The sequence below is a fragment of the Brienomyrus brachyistius genome, chromosome 16 (assembly GCF_023856365.1).
Source record: "Brienomyrus brachyistius isolate T26 chromosome 16, BBRACH_0.4, whole genome shotgun sequence".
Classification (NCBI taxonomy): domain Eukaryota; kingdom Metazoa; phylum Chordata; class Actinopteri; order Osteoglossiformes; family Mormyridae; genus Brienomyrus; species Brienomyrus brachyistius.
The window spans coordinates 6,296,988-6,318,207 of NC_064548.1; positions in this window are offsets into that span (position 1 = coordinate 6,296,988).

The window sequence follows — 21,220 nt, forward strand, 5'->3', positions numbered from 1 at the left end:
AGCCCCTTCAATGTCACAGCCCCTTCAAAGCCACAGCCCCTTCAATGCCACAGCCCCTTCAATGCCACAGCCCCTTCATTGCCATAGCCCCTTCAATGTCACAGCCCCTTCAATGCCATAGCCCCTTCATTGCCATAGCCCCTTCAATGCCACAGCCCCTTCAATGCCATAGCCCCTTCAATGCCACAGCCCCTTCAATGCCATAGCCCCTTCAATGTCACAGCCCCTTCAATGTCACAGCCCCTTCAATGCCATAGCCCCTTCATTGCCATAGCCCCTTCATTGCCATAGCCCCTTCAATGCCATAGCCCCTTCAATGCCATAGCCCCTTCAATGCCACAGCCCCTTCAATGCCATAGCCCCTTCAATGCCACAGTCCCTTCAATGCCATAGCCCCTTCATTGCCATAGCCCCTTCAATGTCACAGCCCCTTCAATGCCACAGCCCCTTCAATGCCATAGCCCCTTCAATGCCACAGCCCCTTCAATGCCATAGCCCCTTCATTGCCATAGCCCCTTCAATGCCACAGCCCCTTCATTGCCACAGCCCCTTCAATGCCATAGCCCCTTCAATGCCACAGCCCCTTCAATGCCATAGCCCCTTCATTGCCATAGCCCCTTCAATGTCACAGCCCCTTCAATGCCACAGCCCCTTCAATGCCACAGCCCCTTCAATGCCATAGCCCCTTCATTGCCATAGCCCCTTCAATGTCACAGCCCCTTCAATGCCATAGCCCCTTCAATGCCATAGCCCCTTCATTGCCATAGCCCCTTCAATGCCACAGCCCCTTCAATGCCATAGCCCCTTCATTGCCATAGCCCCTTCAATGTCACAGCCCCTTCAATGCCACAGCCCCTTCAATGCCACAGCCCCTTCAATGCCATAGCCCCTTCATTGCCATAGCCCCTTCAATGTCACAGCCCCTTCAATGCCACAGCCCCTTCAATGCCACAGCCCCTTCAATGCCATAGCCCCTTCATTGCCATAGCCCCTTCAATGTCACAGCCCCTTCAATGCCATAGCCCCTTCATTGCCATAGCCCCTTCAATGCCACAGCCCCTTCAATGCCACAGCCCCTTCAATGCCACAGCCCCTTCAATGCCACAGCCCCTTCAATGCCATAGCCCCTTCATTGCCAAAGCCCCTTCATTGCCATAGCCCCTTCAATGCCATAGCCCCTTCAATGCCACAGCCCCTTCAATGTCACAGCCCCTTCAATGCCATAGCCCCTTCAATGTCACAGCCTCTTCAATGCCACAGCCCCTTCAATGCCATAGCCCCTTCATTGCCATAGCCCCTTCAATGCCAGAGCACCTTCAATGCCACAGCCCCTTCAATGTCACAGCCCCTTCATTGCCATAGCCCCTTCAATGACACAGCCCCTTCAATGTCACAGCCCCTTCAATGCCATATCCCCTTCATTGCCATAGCCCCTTCAATGCCACAGCCCCTTCAATGCCACAGCCCCTTCAATGCCACAGCCCCTTCAATGCCATAGCCCCTTCAAAGCCACAGCCCCTTCAATGTCACAGCCCCTTCAATGCCAAAGCCCCTTCAAAGCCACAGCCCCTTCAATGCCATAGCCCCTTCAATGTCACAGCCCCTTCAATGCCAAAGCCCCTTCAAAGCCACAGCCCCTTCAATGCCATAGCCCCTTCAATGTCACAGCCCCTTCAAAGCCACAGCCCCTTCAATGCCATAGCCCCTTCAATGTCACAGCCCCTTCAATGTCACAGCCCCTTCAATACATAGCCCCTTCAATGTCACAGCCCCTTCAATGTCACAGCCCCTTCAATGCCAAAGCCCCTTCAAAGCCACAGCCCCTTCAATACATAGCCCCTTCATTGCCATAGCCCCTTCAATGTCACAGCCCCTTCAATGCCACAGCCCCTTCAATGCCACAGCCCCTTCAAAGCCACAGCCCCTTCAATGTCACAGCCCCTTCAATGCCACAGCCCCTTCAAAGCCACAGCCCCTTCAATGCCATAGCCCCTTCAATGTCACAGCCCCTTCAATGCCACAGCCCCTTCAATGTCACAGCCCCTTCAATGTCACAGCCCCTTCAATGCCATAGCCCCTTCATTGCCATAGCCCCTTCAATGCCACAGCCCCTTCAATGCCACAGCCCCTTCAATGCCACAGCCCCTTCAATGTCACAGCCCCTTCAATGTCACAGCCCCTTCATTGCCATAGCCCCTTCAATGCCATAGCCCCTTCAATGTCACAGCCCCTTCAATGCCACAGCCCCTTCAAAGCCACAGCCCCTTCAATGCCATAGCCCCTTCAATGTCACAGCCCCTTCAATGTCACAGCCCCTTCAATACATAGCCCCTTCAATGCCATAGCCCCTTCAATGCCATAGCCCCTTCAATGTCACAGCCCCTTCAATGCCACAGCCCCTTCAAAGCCACAGCCCCTTCAATGCCATAGCCCCTTCAATGTCACAGCCCCTTCAATGCCACAGCCCCTTCAATGTCACAGCCCCTTCATTGCCATAGCCCCTTCAATGTCACAGCCCCTTCAATGCCACAGCCCCTTCAATGCCATAGCCCCTTCATTGCCATAGCCCCTTTCATTGCCATAGCCCCTTCAATGCCATAGCCCCTTCAATGCCATAGCCCCTTCATTGCCATAGCCCCTTCAATGCCACAGCCCCTTCAATGCCATAGCCCCTTCTTTGCCATAGCCCCTTCAATGTCACAGCCCCTTCAATGTCACAGCCCCTTCAATGCCATAGCCCCTTCATTGCCATAGCCCCTTCAATGCCATAGCCCCTTCAATGCCATAGCCCCTTCATTGCCATAGCCCCTTCAATGCCATAGCCCCTTTCATTGCCATAGCCCCTTCAATGCCATAGCCCCTTCATTGCCATAGCCCCTTCAATGCCACAGCCCCTTCAATGCCATAGCCCCTTCAATGCCATAGCCCCTTCAATGCCACAGCCCCTTCAATGTCACAGCCCCTTCAATGCCATAGCCCCTTCAATGCCATAGCCCCTTCATTGCCATAGCCCCTTCAATGCCACAGCCCCTTCAATGCCATAGCCCCTTCAATGCCACAGCCCCTTCAATGCCATAGCCCCTTCAATGCCATAGCCCCTTCATTGCCATAGCCCCTTCAATGCCATAGCCCCTTCATTGCCATAGCCCCTTCAATGTCACAGCCCCTTCAATGCCACAGCCCCTTCAATGCCACAGCCCCTTCATTGCCATAGCCCCTTCAATGCCACAGCCCCTTCAATGCCATAGCCCCTTCAATGCCATAGCCCCTTCAATGCCACAGCCCCTTCAATGCCATAGCCCCTTCAATGCCACAGCCTCTTCAATGCCACAGCCTCTTCAATGCCACAGCCCCTTCAATGTCACAGCCCCTTCAATGCCATAGCCCCTTCAATGCCACAGCCCCTTCAATGCCACAGCCCCTTCAATGCCACAGCCCCTTCAATGCCATAGCCCCTTCAATGCCACAGCCCCTTCAATGTCACAGCCCCTTCAATGCCACAGCCCCTTCAATGCCATAGCCCCTTCAATGCCATAGCCCCTTCAATGCCACAGCCCCTTCATTGCCACAGCCCCTTCAATGTCACAGCCCCTTCAATGCCACAGCCCCTTCAATGCCACAGCCCCTTCAATGCCATAGCCCCTTCATTGCCATAGCCCCTTCAATGCCATAGCCCCTTCAATGCCATAGCCCCTTCAATGTCACAGCCCCTTCAATGCCACAGCCCCTTCAATGCCATAGCCCCTTCATTGCCATAGCCCCTTCAATGCCATAGCCCCTTCATTGCCATAGCCCCTTCTATGCCATAGCCCCTTCATTGCCATAGCCCCTTCAATGCCATAGCCCCTTCAATGCCATAGCCCCTTCAATGTCACAGCCCCTTCAATGCCACAGCCCCTTCATTGCCATAGCCCCTTCAATGCCATAGCCCCTTCAATGCCACAGCCCCTTCAATGTCACAGCCCCTTCAATGCCACAGCCCCTTCAATGCCACAGCCCCTTCATTGCCATAGCCCCTTCAATGCCATAGCCCCTTCAATGCCACAGCCCCTTCAATGTCACAGCCCCTTCAATGCCACAGCCCCTTCAATGCCACAGCCCCTTCATTGCCATAGCCCCTTCAATGCCATAGCCCCTTCAATGCCATAGCCCCTTCAATGTCACAGCCCCTTCAATGCCACAGCCCCTTCATTGCCACAGCCCCTTCAATGCCACAGCCCCTTCATTGTCACAGCCCCTTCAATGCCACAGCCCCTTCATTGCCATAGCCCCTTCAATGCCATAGCCCCTTCAATGCCACAGCCCCTTCAATGTCACAGCCCCTTCAATGCCACAGCCCCTTCAATGCCACAGCCCCTTCATTGCCACAGCCCCTTCATTGCCATAGCCCCTTCAATGCCATAGCCCCTTCAATGCCACAGCCCCTTCAATGTCACAGCCCCTTCAATGCCACAGCCCCTTCAATGCCACAGCCCCTTCATTGCCATAGCCCCTTCAATGCCATAGCCCCTTCAATGCCATAGCCCCTTCAATGTCACAGCCCCTTAATGCCACAGCCCCTTCATTGCCACAGCCCCTTCAATGCCACAGCCCCTTCAATGCCACAGCCCCTTCAATGCCACAGCCCCTTCATTGCCATAGCCCCTTCAATGCCACAGCCCCTTCAATGTCACAGCCCCTTCAATGCCACAGCCCCTTCAATGCCACAGCCCCTTCATTGCCATAGCCCCTTCAATGCCACAGCCCCTTCAATGTCACAGCCCCTTCAATGCCACAGCCCCTTCAATGTCACAGCCCCTTCAATGCCACAGCCCCTTCAATGTCACAGCCCCTTCAATGCCACAGCCCCTTCATTGCCATAGCCCCTTCAATGCCATAGCCCCTTCAATGCCATAGCCCCTTCAATGTCACAGCCCCTTCAATGCCACAGCCCCTTCATTGCCACAGCCCCTTCAATGCCACAGCCCCTTCAATGCCACAGCCCCTTCAATGCCACAGCCCCTTCATTGCCATAGCCCCTTCAATGCCATAGCCCCTTCAATGCCATAGCCCCTTCAATGTCACAGCCCCTTCAATGCCACAGCCCCTTCATTGCCACAGCCCCTTCAATGCCACAGCCCCTTCAATGTCACAGCCCCTTCAATGCCACAGCCCCTTCAATGCCACAGCCCCTTCATTGCCATAGCCCCTTCAATGCCACAGCCCCTTCAATGTCACAGCCCCTTCAATGCCACAGCCCCTTCAATGTCACAGCCCCTTCAATGCCACAGCCCCTTCAATGTCACAGCCCCTTCAATGCCACAGCCCCTTCAATGTCACAGCCCCTTCAATGCCACAGCCCCTTCATTGCCATAGCCCCTTCAATGCCATAGCCCCTTCAATGCCACAGCCCCTTCAATGCCACAGCCCCTTCATTGCCATAGCCCCTTCAATGCCATAGCCCCTTCAATGCCACAGCCCCTTCAATGTCACAGCCCCTTCAATGCCACAGCCCCTTCATTGCCACAGCCCCTTCAATGCCACAGCCCCTTCAATGCCACAGCCCCTTCAATGTCACAGCCCCTTCAATGCCACAGCCCCTTCAATGTCACAGCCCCTTCAATGCCACAGCCCCTTCAATGCCACAGCCCCTTCAATGCCATAGCCCCTTCATTGCCACAGCCCCTTCAATGCCACAGCCCCTTCAATGCCACAGCCCCTTCAATGCCACAGCCCCTTCAATGCCACAGCCCCTTCAATGCCACAGCCCCTTCAATGCCATAGCCCCTTCATTGCCACAGCCCCTTCAATGCCATAGCCCCTTCATTGCCATAGCCCCTTCAATGTCACAGCCCCTTCAATGCCACAGCCCCTTCAATGCCACAGCCCCTTCAATGCCATAGCCCCTTCATTGCCATAGCCCCTTCAATGTCACAGCCCCTTCAATGCCATAGCCCCTTCAATGCCATAGCCCCTTCATTGCCATAGCCCCTTCAATGCCACAGCCCCTTCAATGCCATAGCCCCTTCATTGCCATAGCCCCTTCAATGTCACAGCCCCTTCAATGCCACAGCCCCTTCAATGCCACAGCCCCTTCAATGCCATAGCCCCTTCATTGCCATAGCCCCTTCAATGTCACAGCCCCTTCAATGCCACAGCCCCTTCAATGCCACAGCCCCTTCAATGCCATAGCCCCTTCATTGCCATAGCCCCTTCAATGCCACAGCCCCTTCAATGCCACAGCCCCTTCAATGCCACAGCCCCTTCAATGCCACAGCCCCTTCAATGCCATAGCCCCTTCATTGCCAAAGCCCCTTCATTGCCATAGCCCCTTCAATGCCATAGCCCCTTCAATGCCACAGCCCCTTCAATGTCACAGCCCCTTCAATGCCATAGCCCCTTCAATGTCACAGCCTCTTCAATGCCACAGCCCCTTCAATGCCATAGCCCCTTCATTGCCATAGCCCCTTCAATGCCAGAGCACCTTCAATGCCACAGCCCCTTCAATGTCACAGCCCCTTCATTGCCATAGCCCCTTCAATGACACAGCCCCTTCAATGTCACAGCCCCTTCAATGCCATATCCCCTTCATTGCCATAGCCCCTTCAATGCCACAGCCCCTTCAATGCCACAGCCCCTTCAATGCCACAGCCCCTTCAATGCCATAGCCCCTTCAAAGCCACAGCCCCTTCAATGTCACAGCCCCTTCAATGCCAAAGCCCCTTCAAAGCCACAGCCCCTTCAATGCCATAGCCCCTTCAATGTCACAGCCCCTTCAATGCCAAAGCCCCTTCAAAGCCACAGCCCCTTCAATGCCATAGCCCCTTCAATGTCACAGCCCCTTCAAAGCCACAGCCCCTTCAATGCCATAGCCCCTTCAATGTCACAGCCCCTTCAATGTCACAGCCCCTTCAATACATAGCCCCTTCAATGTCACAGCCCCTTCAATGTCACAGCCCCTTCAATGCCAAAGCCCCTTCAAAGCCACAGCCCCTTCAATACATAGCCCCTTCATTGCCATAGCCCCTTCAATGTCACAGCCCCTTCAATGCCACAGCCCCTTCAATGCCACAGCCCCTTCAAAGCCACAGCCCCTTCAATGTCACAGCCCCTTCAATGCCACAGCCCCTTCAAAGCCACAGCCCCTTCAATGCCATAGCCCCTTCAATGTCACAGCCCCTTCAATGCCACAGCCCCTTCAATGTCACAGCCCCTTCAATGTCACAGCCCCTTCAATGCCATAGCCCCTTCATTGCCATAGCCCCTTCAATGCCACAGCCCCTTCAATGCCACAGCCCCTTCAATGCCACAGCCCCTTCAATGTCACAGCCCCTTCAATGTCACAGCCCCTTCATTGCCATAGCCCCTTCAATGCCATAGCCCCTTCAATGTCACAGCCCCTTCAATGCCACAGCCCCTTCAAAGCCACAGCCCCTTCAATGCCATAGCCCCTTCAATGTCACAGCCCCTTCAATGTCACAGCCCCTTCAATACATAGCCCCTTCAATGCCATAGCCCCTTCAATGCCATAGCCCCTTCAATGTCACAGCCCCTTCAATGCCACAGCCCCTTCAAAGCCACAGCCCCTTCAATGCCACAGCCCCTTCAATGTCACAGCCCCTTCATTGCCATAGCCCCTTCAATGTCACAGCCCCTTCAATGCCACAGCCCCTTCAATGCCATAGCCCCTTCATTGCCATAGCCCCTTTCATTGCCATAGCCCCTTCAATGCCATAGCCCCTTCAATGCCATAGCCCCTTCATTGCCATAGCCCCTTCAATGCCACAGCCCCTTCAATGCCATAGCCCCTTCTTTGCCATAGCCCCTTCAATGTCACAGCCCCTTCAATGTCACAGCCCCTTCAATGCCATAGCCCCTTCATTGCCATAGCCCCTTCAATGCCATAGCCCCTTCAATGCCATAGCCCCTTCATTGCCATAGCCCCTTCAATGCCATAGCCCCTTTCATTGCCATAGCCCCTTCAATGCCATAGCCCCTTCATTGCCATAGCCCCTTCAATGCCACAGCCCCTTCAATGCCATAGCCCCTTCATTGCCATAGCCCCTTCATTGCCATAGCCCCTTCAATGCCATAGCCCCTTTCATTGCCATAGCCCCTTCAATGCCATAGCCCCTTCATTGCCATAGCCCCTTCAATGCCACAGCCCCTTCAATGCCATAGCCCCTTCAATGCCATAGCCCCTTCAATGCCACAGCCCCTTCAATGTCACAGCCCCTTCAATGCCATAGCCCCTTCAATGCCATAGCCCCTTCATTGCCATAGCCCCTTCAATGCCACAGCCCCTTCAATGCCATAGCCCCTTCAATGCCACAGCCCCTTCAATGCCATAGCCCCTTCAATGCCATAGCCCCTTCATTGCCATAGCCCCTTCAATGCCATAGCCCCTTCATTGCCATAGCCCCTTCAATGTCACAGCCCCTTCAATGCCACAGCCCCTTCAATGCCACAGCCCCTTCATTGCCATAGCCCCTTCAATGCCACAGCCCCTTCAATGCCATAGCCCCTTCAATGCCATAGCCCCTTCAATGCCACAGCCCCTTCAATGCCATAGCCCCTTCAATGCCACAGCCTCTTCAATGCCACAGCCTCTTCAATGCCACAGCCCCTTCAATGTCACAGCCCCTTCAATGCCATAGCCCCTTCAATGCCACAGCCCCTTCAATGCCACAGCCCCTTCAATGCCACAGCCCCTTCAATGCCATAGCCCCTTCAATGCCACAGCCCCTTCAATGTCACAGCCCCTTCAATGCCACAGCCCCTTCAATGCCATAGCCCCTTCAATGCCATAGCCCCTTCAATGCCACAGCCCCTTCATTGCCACAGCCCCTTCAATGTCACAGCCCCTTCAATGCCACAGCCCCTTCAATGCCACAGCCCCTTCAATGCCATAGCCCCTTCATTGCCATAGCCCCTTCAATGCCATAGCCCCTTCAATGCCATAGCCCCTTCAATGTCACAGCCCCTTCAATGTCACAGCCCCTTCAATGCCACAGCCCCTTCAATGCCATAGCCCCTTCATTGCCATAGCCCCTTCAATGCCATAGCCCCTTCATTGCCATAGCCCCTTCTATGCCATAGCCCCTTCATTGCCATAGCCCCTTCAATGCCATAGCCCCTTCAATGCCATAGCCCCTTCAATGTCACAGCCCCTTCAATGCCACAGCCCCTTCATTGCCATAGCCCCTTCAATGCCATAGCCCCTTCAATGCCACAGCCCCTTCAATGTCACAGCCCCTTCAATGCCACAGCCCCTTCAATGCCACAGCCCCTTCATTGCCATAGCCCCTTCAATGCCATAGCCCCTTCAATGCCACAGCCCCTTCAATGTCACAGCCCCTTCAATGCCACAGCCCCTTCAATGCCACAGCCCCTTCATTGCCATAGCCCCTTCAATGCCATAGCCCCTTCAATGCCATAGCCCCTTCAATGTCACAGCCCCTTCAATGCCACAGCCCCTTCATTGCCACAGCCCCTTCAATGCCACAGCCCCTTCATTGTCACAGCCCCTTCAATGCCACAGCCCCTTCATTGCCATAGCCCCTTCAATGCCATAGCCCCTTCAATGCCACAGCCCCTTCAATGTCACAGCCCCTTCAATGCCACAGCCCCTTCAATGCCACAGCCCCTTCATTGCCACAGCCCCTTCATTGCCATAGCCCCTTCAATGCCATAGCCCCTTCAATGCCACAGCCCCTTCAATGTCACAGCCCCTTCAATGCCACAGCCCCTTCAATGCCACAGCCCCTTCATTGCCATAGCCCCTTCAATGCCATAGCCCCTTCAATGCCATAGCCCCTTCAATGTCACAGCCCCTTCAATGCCACAGCCCCTTCATTGCCACAGCCCCTTCAATGCCACAGCCCCTTCAATGCCACAGCCCCTTCAATGCCACAGCCCCTTCATTGCCATAGCCCCTTCAATGCCACAGCCCCTTCAATGTCACAGCCCCTTCAATGCCACAGCCCCTTCAATGCCACAGCCCCTTCATTGCCATAGCCCCTTCAATGCCACAGCCCCTTCAATGTCACAGCCCCTTCAATGCCACAGCCCCTTCAATGTCACAGCCCCTTCAATGCCACAGCCCCTTCAATGTCACAGCCCCTTCAATGCCACAGCCCCTTCATTGCCATAGCCCCTTCAATGCCATAGCCCCTTCAATGTCACAGCCCCTTCAATGCCACAGCCCCTTCATTGCCACAGCCCCTTCAATGCCACAGCCCCTTCAATGCCACAGCCCCTTCAATGCCACAGCCCCTTCATTGCCATAGCCCCTTCAATGCCATAGCCCCTTCAATGCCATAGCCCCTTCAATGTCACAGCCCCTTCAATGCCACAGCCCCTTCATTGCCACAGCCCCTTCAATGCCACAGCCCCTTCAATGTCACAGCCCCTTCAATGCCACAGCCCCTTCAATGCCACAGCCCCTTCATTGCCATAGCCCCTTCAATGCCACAGCCCCTTCAATGTCACAGCCCCTTCAATGCCACAGCCCCTTCAATGTCACAGCCCCTTCAATGCCACAGCCCCTTCAATGTCACAGCCCCTTCAATGCCACAGCCCCTTCAATGTCACAGCCCCTTCAATGCCACAGCCCCTTCATTGCCATAGCCCCTTCAATGCCATAGCCCCTTCAATGCCACAGCCCCTTCAATGCCACAGCCCCTTCATTGCCATAGCCCCTTCAATGCCATAGCCCCTTCAATGCCATAGCCCCTTCATTGCCACAGCCCCTTCAATGCCACAGCCCCTTCAATGCCATAGCCCCTTCAATGCCACAGCCCCTTCAATGTCACAGCCCCTTCAATGCCACAGCCCCTTCATTGCCATAGCCCCTTCAATGCCATAGCCCCTTCAATGCCACAGCCCCTTCAATGCCACAGCCCCTTCATTGCCACAGCCCCTTCAATGCCACAGCCCCTTCAATGCCATAGCCCCTTCATTGCCACAGCCCCTTCAATGCCACAGCCCCTTCAATGCCACAGCCCCTTCAATGCCACAGCCCCTTCAATGCCACAGCCCCTTCAATGCCACAGCCCCTTCAATGCCATAGCCCCTTCATTGCCATAGCCCCTTCAATGCCATAGCCCCTTCAATGCCACAGCCCCTTCAATGTCACAGCCCCTTCAATGCCACAGCCCCTTCAATGTCACAGCCCCTTCAATGTCACAGCCCCTTCAATGTCACAGCCCCTTCATTGCCACAGCCCCTTCAATGCCACAGCCCCTTCAATGCCATAGCCCCTTCAATGCCACAGCCCCTTCAATGCCACAGCCCCTTCATTGCCATAGCCCCTTCAATGCCATAGCCCCTTCAATGCCATAGCCCCTTCATTGCCATAGCCCCTTCATTGCCACAGCCCCTTCAATGCCACAGCCCCTTCATTGCCATAGCCTCTTCAATGCCATAGCCCCTTCATTGCCATAGCCCCTTCATTGCCACAGCCCCTTCAATGTCACAGCCCCTTCAATGCCACAGCCCCTTCAATGCCACAGCCCCTTCATTGCCACAGCCCCTTCAATGCCACAGCCCCTTCAATGTCACAGCCCCTTCAATGCCACAGCCCCTTCAATGCCATAGCCCCTTCATTGCCACAGCCCCTTCAATGCCACAGCCCCTTCAATGTCACAGCCCCTTCAATGCCACAGCCCCTTCAATGCCACAGCCCCTTCAATGTCACAGCCCCTTCATTGCCACAGCCCCTTCAATGCCACAGCCCCTTCAATGTCACAGCCCCTTCAATGCCACAGCCCCTTCAATGCCACAGCCCCTTCAATGCCACAGCCCCTTCAATGCCACAGCCCCTTCATTGCCACAGCCCCTTCAATGTCACAGCCCCTTCAATGCCACAGCCCCTTCAATGCCACAGCCCCTTCATTGCCACAGCCCCTTCAATGCCACAGCCCCTTCAATGCCATAGCCCCTTCATTGCCACAGCCCCTTCAATGCCACAGCCCCTTCATTGCCACAGCCCCTTCAATGCCACAGCCCCTTCAATGTCACAGCCCCTTCAATGTCACAGCCCCTTCAATGCCACAGCCCCTTCAATGCCACAGCCCCTTCAATGCCACAGCCCCTTCATTGCCACAGCCCCTTCAATGCCACAGCCCCTTCAATGTCACAGCCCCTTCAATGCCACAGCCCCTTCAATGCCACAGCCCCTTCAATGCCACAGCCCCTTCAATGTCACAGCCCCTTCAATGCCACAGCCCCTTCAATGTCACAGCCCCTTCAATGCCACAGCCCCTTCAATGCCATAGCCCCTTCAATGCCACAGCCCCTTCAATGCCACAGCCCCTTCAATGTCACAGCCCCTTCAATGCCACAGCCCCTTCATTGCCACAGCCCCTTCAATGTCACAGCCCCTTCAATGCCACAGCCCCTTCATTGCCACAGCCCCTTCAATGTCACAGCCCCTTCAATGCCACAGCCCCTTCATTGCCACAGCCCCTTCAATGCCACAGCCCCTTCAATGCCACAGCCCCTTCATTGCCACAGCCCCTTCAATGCCACAGCCCCTTCATTGCCACAGCCCCTTCAATGCCACAGCCCCTTCAATGCCACAGCCCCTTCATTGCCACAGCCCCTTCAATGCCACAGCCCCTTCATTGCCACAGCCCCTTCATTGCCACAGCCCCTTCAATGCCACAGCCCCTTCAATGCCACAGCCCCTTCATTGCCACAGCCCCTTCAATGCCACAGCCCCTTCATTGCCACAGCCCCTTCAATGCCACAGCCCCTTCAATGTCACAGCCCCTTCATTGCCACAGCCCCTTCAATGCCACAGCCCCTTCATTGCCACAGCCCCTTCAATGCCACAGCCCCTTCATTGCCACAGCCCCTTCAATGCCACAGCCCCTTCAATGCCACAGCCCCTTCATTGCCACAGCCCCTTCAATGCCACAGCCCCTTCATTGCCACAGCCCCTTCAATGCCACAGCCCCTTCAATGCCACAGCCCCTTCATTGCCACAGCCCCTTCAATGTCACAGCCCCTTCATTGCCATAGCCCCTTCAATGCCACAGCCCCTTCATTGCCACAGCCCCTTCAATGCCACAGCCCCTTCATTGCCACAGCCCCTTCATTGCCACAGCCCCTTCAATGCCACAGCCCCTTCAATGCCACAGCCCCTTCATTGCCACAGCCCCTTCAATGTCACAGCCCCTTCAATGCCACAGCCCCTTCAATGCCACAGCCCCTTCATTGCCACAGCCCCTTCAATGCCACAGCCCCTTCAATGCCACAGCCCCTTCATTGCCACAGCCCCTTCAATGTCACAGCCCCTTCAATGCCACAGCCCCTTCAATGCCACAGCCCCTTCATTGCCACAGCCCCTTCAATGTCACAGCCCCTTCAATGTCACAGCCCCTTCAATGCCACAGCCCCTTCAATGCCACAGCCCCTTCATTGCCACAGCCCCTTCAATGCCACAGCCCCTTCAATGCCACAGCCCCTTCATTGCCACAGCCCCTTCAATGTCACAGCCCCTTCAATGCCACAGCCCCTTCATTGCCACACCCCCTTCAATGCCACAGCCCCTTCAATGCCACAGCCCCTTCATTGCCACACCCCCTTCAATGCCACAGCCCCTTCAATGCCACAGCCCCTTCATTGCCACAGCCCCTTCAATGCCACAGCCCCTTCAATGCCACAGCCCCTTCATTGCCACAGCCCCTTCAATGCCACAGCCCCTTCATTGCCACAGCCCCTTCAATGCCACAGCCCCTTCAATGCCACAGCCCCTTCATTGCCACAGCCCCTTCAATGCCACAGCCCCTTCATTGCCACAGCCCCTTCAATGTCACAGCCCCTTCATTGCCACAGCCCCTTCAATGCCACAGCCCCTTCATTGCCACAGCCCCTTCAATGCCACAGCCCCTTCATTGCCACAGCCCCTTCATTGCCACAGCCCCTTCAATGCCACAGCCCCTTCATTGCCACAGCCCCTTCAATGCCACAGCCCCTTCATTGCCACAGCCCCTTCAATGCCATAGCCCCTTCATTGCCACAGCCCCTTCAATGCCACAGCCCCTTCAATGCCACAGCCCCTTCATTGCCACAGCCCCTTCAATGCCACAGCCCCTTCATTGCCACAGCCCCTTCATTGCCACAGCCCCTTCAATGCCACAGCCCCTTCATTGCCACAGCCCCTTCAATGCCACAGCCCCTTCAATGCCACAGCCCCTTCATTGCCACAGCCCCTTCAATGCCACAGCCCCTTCATTGCCACAGCCCCTTCAATGCCACAGCCCCTTCAATGCCACAGCCCCTTCATTGCCACAGCCCCTTCAATGCCATAGCCCCTTCATTGCCACAGCCCCTTCAATGCCACAGCCCCTTCATTGCCACAGCCCCTTCAATGCCACAGCCCCTTCATTGCCACAGCCCCTTCATTGCCACAGCCCCTTCATTGCCACAGCCCCTTCATTGCCACAGCCCCTTCAATGCCACAGCCCCTTCAATGCCACAGCCCCTTCAATGCCACAGCCCCTTCAATGCCACAGCCCCTTCATTGCCACAGCCCCTTCAATGCCACAGCCCCTTCATTGCCACAGCCCCTTCAATGTCACAGCCCCTTCATTGCCACAGCCCCTTCAATGCCACAGCCCCTTCAATGCCACAGCCCCTTCATTGCCACAGCCCCTTCAATGCCACAGCCCCTTCAATGCCACAGCCCCTTCATTGCCACAGCCCCTTCAATGCCACAGCCCCTTCATTGCCACAGCCCCTTCAATGTCACAGCCCCTTCAATGCCACAGCCCCTTCATTGCCACAGCCCCTTCAATGCCACAGCCCCTTCAATGCCATAGCCCCTTCATTGCCACAGCCCCTTCAATGCCACAGCCCCTTCAATGCCACAGCCCCTTCATTGCCACAGCCCCTTCAATGCCACAGCCCCTTCAATGCCACAGCCCCTTCAATGCCACAGCCCCTTCATTGCCACAGCCCCTTCAATGCCACAGCCCCTTCATTGCCACAGCCCCTTCAATGCCACAGCCCCTTCATTGCCACAGCCCCTTCATTGCCACAGCCCCTTCATTGCCACAGCCCCTTCATTGCCACAGCCCCTTCATTGCCACAGCCCCTTCAATGCCACAGCCCCTTCATTGCCACAGCCCCTTCAATGTCACAGCCCCTTCATTGCCACAGCCCCTTCAATGCCACAGCCCCTTCAATGCCACAGCCCCTTCATTGCCACAGCCCCTTCAATGCCACAGCCCCTTCATTGCCACAGCCCCTTCAATGCCATAGCCCCTTCATTGCCACAGCCCCTTCAATGCCACAGCCCCTTCATTGCCACAGCCCCTTCAATGCCACAGCCCCTTCAATGCCACAGCCCCTTCATTGCCACAGCCCCTTCAATGCCACAGCCCCTTCAATGCCACAGCCCCTTCAATGCCACAGCCCCTTCATTGCCACAGCCCCTTCAATGCCATAGCCCCTTCATTGCCACAGCCCCTTCAATGCCACAGCCCCTTCATTGCCACAGCCCCTTCAATGCCACAGCCCCTTCATTGCCACAGCCCCTTCAATGCCACAGCCCCTTCAATGCCACAGCCCCTTCATTGCCACAGCCCCTTCAATGCCACAGCCCCTTCATTGCCACAGCCCCTTCAATGCCACAGCCCCTTCAATGCCACAGCCCCTTCAATGCCACAGCCCCTTCATTGCCACAGCCCCTTCAATGTCACAGCCCCTTCAATGTCACAGCCCCTTCAATGCCACAGCCCCTTCATTGCCATAGCCCCTTCATTGCCACAGCCCCTTCAATGCCACAGCCCCTTCAATGCCACAGCCCCTTCATTGCCATAGCCCCTTCATTGCCACAGCCCCTTCAATGCCACAGCCCCTTCAATGCCACAGCCCCTTCATTGCCACAGCCCCTTCAATGCCACAGCCCCTTCATTGCCACAGCCCCTTCAATGCCACAGCCCCTTCATTGCCACAGCCCCTTCAATGTCACAGCCCCTTCAATGTCACAGCCCCTTCAATGCCACAGCCCCTTCATTGCCATAGCCCCTTCATTGCCACAGCCCCTTCAATGCCACAGCCCCTTCAATGCCACAGCCCCTTCATTGCCATAGCCCCTTCATTGCCACAGCCCCTTCAATGCCACAGCCCCTTCATTGCCACAGCCCCTTCAATGCCACAGCCCCTTCAATGCCACAGCCCCTTCATTGCCACAGCCCCTTCATTGCCACAGCCCCTTCAATGCCACAGCCCCTTCATTGCCACAGCCCCTTCATTGCCATAGCCCCTTCATTGCCACAGCCCCTTCATTGCCACAGCCCCTTCATTGCCATAGCCCCTTCATTGCCACAGCCCCTTCAATGCCACAGCCCCTTCAATGCCACAGCCCCTTCAATGCCACAGCCCCTTCATTGCCACAGCCCCTTCAATGTCACAGCCCCTTCAATGTCACAGCCCCTTCATTGCCACAGCCCCTTCAATGTCACAGCCCCTTCAATGTCACAGCCCCTTCATTGCCACAGCCCCTTCAATGCCACAGCCCCTTCAATGTCACAGCCCCTTCAATGTCACAGCCCCTTCATTGCCACAGCCCCTTCATTGCCACAGCCCCTTCAATGTCACAGCCCCTTCAATGTCACAGCCCCTTCAATGCCACAGCCCCTTCATTGCCATAGCCCCTTCATTGCCACAGCCCCTTCAATGTCACAGCCCCTTCATTGCCATAGCCCCTTCATTGCCACAGCCCCTTCAATGCCACAGCCCCTTCAATGCCACAGCCCCTTCATTGCCACAGCCCCTTCAATGTCACAGCCCCTTCAATGTCACAGCCCCTTCATTGCCACAGCCCCTTCAATGTCACAGCCCCTTCAATGTCACAGCCCCTTCATTGCCACAGCCCCTTCAATGCCACAGCCCCTTCAATGTCACAGCCCCTTCAATGTCACAGCCCCTTCATTGCCACAGCCCCTTCATTGCCACAGCCCCTTCAATGTCACAGCCCCTTCAATGTCACAGCCCCTTCATTGCCACAGCCCCTTCAATGCCACAGCCCCTTCATTGCCATAGCCCCTTCATTGCCACAGCCCCTTCAATGCCACAGCCCCTTCAATGCCACAGCCCCTTCATTGCCACAGCCCCTTCAATGTCACAGCCCCTTCAATGTCACAGCCCCTTCATTGCCACAGCCCCTTCAATGTCACAGCCCCTTCAATGTCACAGCCCCTTCATTGCCACAGCCCCTTCAATGCCACAGCCCCTTCAATGTCACAGCCCCTTCATTGCCACAGCCCCTTCATTGCCACAGCCCCTTCAATGTCACAGCCCCTTCAATGTCACAGCCCCTTCAATGCCACAGCCCCTTCATTGCCACAGCCCCTTCAATGCCACAGCCCCTTCAATGCCACAGCCCCTTCATTGCCACAGCCCCTTCAATGTCACAGCCCCTTCATTGCCACAGCCCCTTCAATGCCACAGCCCCTTCATTGCCACAGCCCCTTCAATGCCACAGCCCCTTCAATGCCACAGCCCCTTCATTGCCACAGCCCCTTCAATGTCACAGCCCCTTCAATGTCACAGCCCCTTCATTGCCACAGCCCCTTCATTGCCACAGCCCCTTCAATGTCACAGCCCCTTCAATGTCACAGCCCCTTCATTGCCACAGCCCCTTCAATGCCACAGCCCCTTCATTGCCACAGCCCCTTCATTGCCACAGCCCCTTCAATGCCACAGCCCCTTCAATGCCACAGCCCCTTCATTGCCACAGCCCCTTCAATGCCATAGCCCCTTCAATGCCACAGCCCCTTCATTGCCACAGCCCCTTCAATGCCACAGCCCCTTCAATGCCACAGCCCCTTCATTGCCACAGCCCCTTCAATGCCACAGCCCCTTCATTGCCACAGCCCCTTCAATGTCACAGCCCCTTCATTGCCACAGCCCCTTCAATGCCACAGCCCCTTCATTGCCACAGCCCCTTCAATGCCACAGCCCCTTCATTGCCACAGCCCCTTCATTGCCACAGCCCCTTCAATGCCACAGCCCCTTCAATGTCACAGCCCCTTCAATGTCACAGCCCCTTCATTGCCACAGCCCCTTCAATGCCACAGCCCCTTCAATGTCACAGCCCCTTCAATGTCACAGCCCCTTCATTGCCACAGCCCCTTCAATGCCACAGCCCCTTCAATGTCACAGCCCCTTCAATGCCACAGCCCCTTCAATGCCACAGCCCCTTCATTGCCACAGCCCCTTCATTGCCACAGCCCCTTCAATGTCACAGCCCCTTCATTGCCACAGCCCCTTCAATGCCACAGCCCCTTCAATGCCACAGCCCCTTCAATGCCACAGCCCCTTCAATGCCACAGCCCCTTCATTGCCACAGCCCCTTCAATGTCACAGCCCCTTCATTGCCACAGCCCCTTCAATGCCACAGCCCCTTCAATGCCACAGCCCCTTCAATGCCACAGCCCCTTCAATGCCACAGCCCCTTCATTGCCACAGCCCCTTCAATGTCACAGCCCCTTCATTGCCACAGCCCCTTCAATGCCACAGCCCCTTCAATGCCACAGCCCCTTCATTGCCACAGCCCCTTCAATGTCACAGCCCCTTCATTGCCACAGCCCCTTCAATGCCACAGCCCCTTCAATGCCACAGCCCCTTCATTGCCACAGCCCCTTCAATGTCACAGCCCCTTCATTGCCACAGCCCCTTCAATGCCACAGCCCCTTCAATGCCACAGCCCCTTCAATGCCACAGCCCCTTCAATGCCACAGCCCCTTCATTGCCACAGCCCCTTCAATGTCACAGCCCCTTCATTGCCACAGCCCCTTCAATGCCACAGCCCCTTCATTGCCACAGCCCCTTCAATGCCACAGCCCCTTCATTGCCACAGCCCCTTCAATGCCACAGCCCCTTCAATGCCACAGCCCCTTCATTGCCACAGCCCCTTCATTGCCACAGCCCCTTCAATGCCACAGCCCCTTCATTGCCACAGCCCCTTCAATGCCACAGCCCCTTCAATGTCACAGCCCCTTCAATGCCATAGCCCCTTCATTGCCACAGCCCCTTCATTGCCACAGCCCCTTCATTGCCACAGCCCCTTCAATGCCACAGCCCCTTCAATGCCACAGCCCCTTCATTGCCATAGCCCCTTCAATGCCACAGCCCCTTCAATGCCATAGCCCCTTCATTGCCACAGCCCCTTCATTGCCACAGCCCCTTCATTGCCACAGCCCCTTCAATGCCACAGCCCCTTCATTGCCACAGCCCCTTCAATGCCATAGCCCCTTCAATGCCATAGCCCCTTCAATGCCACAGCCCCTTCAATGTCACAGCCCCTTCAATGCCATAGCCCCTTCATTGCCACAGCCCCTTCATTGCCACAGCCCCTTCATTGCCACAGCCCCTTCAATGCCACAGCCCCTTCATTGCCACAGCCCCTTCAATGCCACAGCCCCTTCATTGCCATAGCCCCTTCAATGCCACAGCCCCTTCATTGCCATAGCCCCTTCAATGCCACAGCCCCTTCAATGTCACAGCCCCTTCAATGTCACAGCCCCTTCAATGTCACAGCCCCTTCAATGCCACAGCCCCTTCATTGCCACAGCCCCTTCATTGCCACAGCCCCTTCAATGCCACAGCCCCTTCATTGCCACAGCCCCTTCAATGCCACAGCCCCTTCATTGCCATAGCCCCTTCAATGCCACAGCCCCTTCATTGCCATAGCCCCTTCAATGCCACAGCCCCTTCAATGTCACAGCCCCTTCAATGCCATAGCCCCTTCAATGCCACAGCCCCTTCAATGTCACAGCCCCTTCAATGCCACAGCCCCTTCATTGCCACAGCCCCTTCAATGTCACAGCCCCTTCAATGCCACAGCCCCTTCATTGCCACAGCCCCTTCAATGCCACAGCCCCTTCATTGCCACAGCCCCTTCAATGCCATAGCCCCTTCAATGCCACAGCCCCTTCATTGCCACAGCCCCTTCATTGCCACAGCCCCTTCAATGTCACAGCCCCTTCAATGCCACAGCCCCTTCAATGTCACAGCCCCTTCAATGCCACAGCCCCTTCATTGCCATAGCCCCTTCAATGCCATAGCCCCTTTATTTCCAGGGCCCCTTCATTGCCACAGCCCCTTCAATGTCACAGCCCCTTCAATGTCACAGCCCCTTCAATGCCACAGCCCCTTCAATGCCATAGCCCCTTCAATGCCACAGCCCCTTCAATGCCACAGCCCCTTCAATGTCACAGCCCCTTCAATGCCATAGCCCCTTCAATGCCATAGCCCCTTCAATGCCATAGCCCCTTCAATGTCACAGCCCCTTCAATGCCACAGCCCCTTCAATGCCATAGCCCCTTCAATGTCACAGCCCCTTCAATGCCATAGCCCCTTCAATGCCATAGCCCCTTCAATGCCACAGCCCCTTCAATGCCACAGCCCCTTCATTGCCATAGCCCCTTCAATGCCACAGCCCCTTCAATGCCACAGCCCCTTCAATGCCACAGCCCCTTCAATGCCACAGCCCCTTCAATGCCACAGCCCCTTCATTGCCATAGCCCCTTCAATGCCACAGCCCCTTCAATGTCACAGCCCCTTCAATGCCACAGCCCCTTCAATGTCACAGCCCCTTCAATGCCATAGCCCCTTCAATGCCATAGCCCCTTCAATGTCACAGCCCCTTCAATGCCACAGCCCCTTCAATGCCATAGCCCCTTCAATGTCACAGCCCCTTCAATGTCACAGCCCCTTCAATGCCATAGCCCCTTCAATGCCATAGCCCCTTCATTGCCACAGCCCCTTCAATGCCATAGCCCCTTCAATGTCACAGCCCCTTCAATGCCATAGCCCCTTCAATGCCATAGCCCCTTCAATGCCACAGCCCCTTCAATGCCACAGCCCCTTCATTGCCATAGCCCCTTCAATGCCACAGCCCCTTCAATGTCACAGCCCCTTCAATGCCACAGCCCCTTCAATGTCACAGCCCCTTCAATGCCATAGCCCCTTCAATGCCATAGCCCCTTCAATGCCATAGCCCCTTCAATGTCACAGCCCCTTCAATGCCACAGCCCCTTCAATGCCACAGCCCCTTCATTGCCACAGCCCCTTCAATGCCATAGCCCCTTCAATGCCATAGCCCCTTCAATGTCACAGCCCCTTCAATGCCACAGCCCCTTCAATGCCATAGCCCCTTCAATGCCACAGCCCCTTCATTGCCACAGCCCCTTCAATGCCATAGCCCCTTCAATGCCATAGCCCC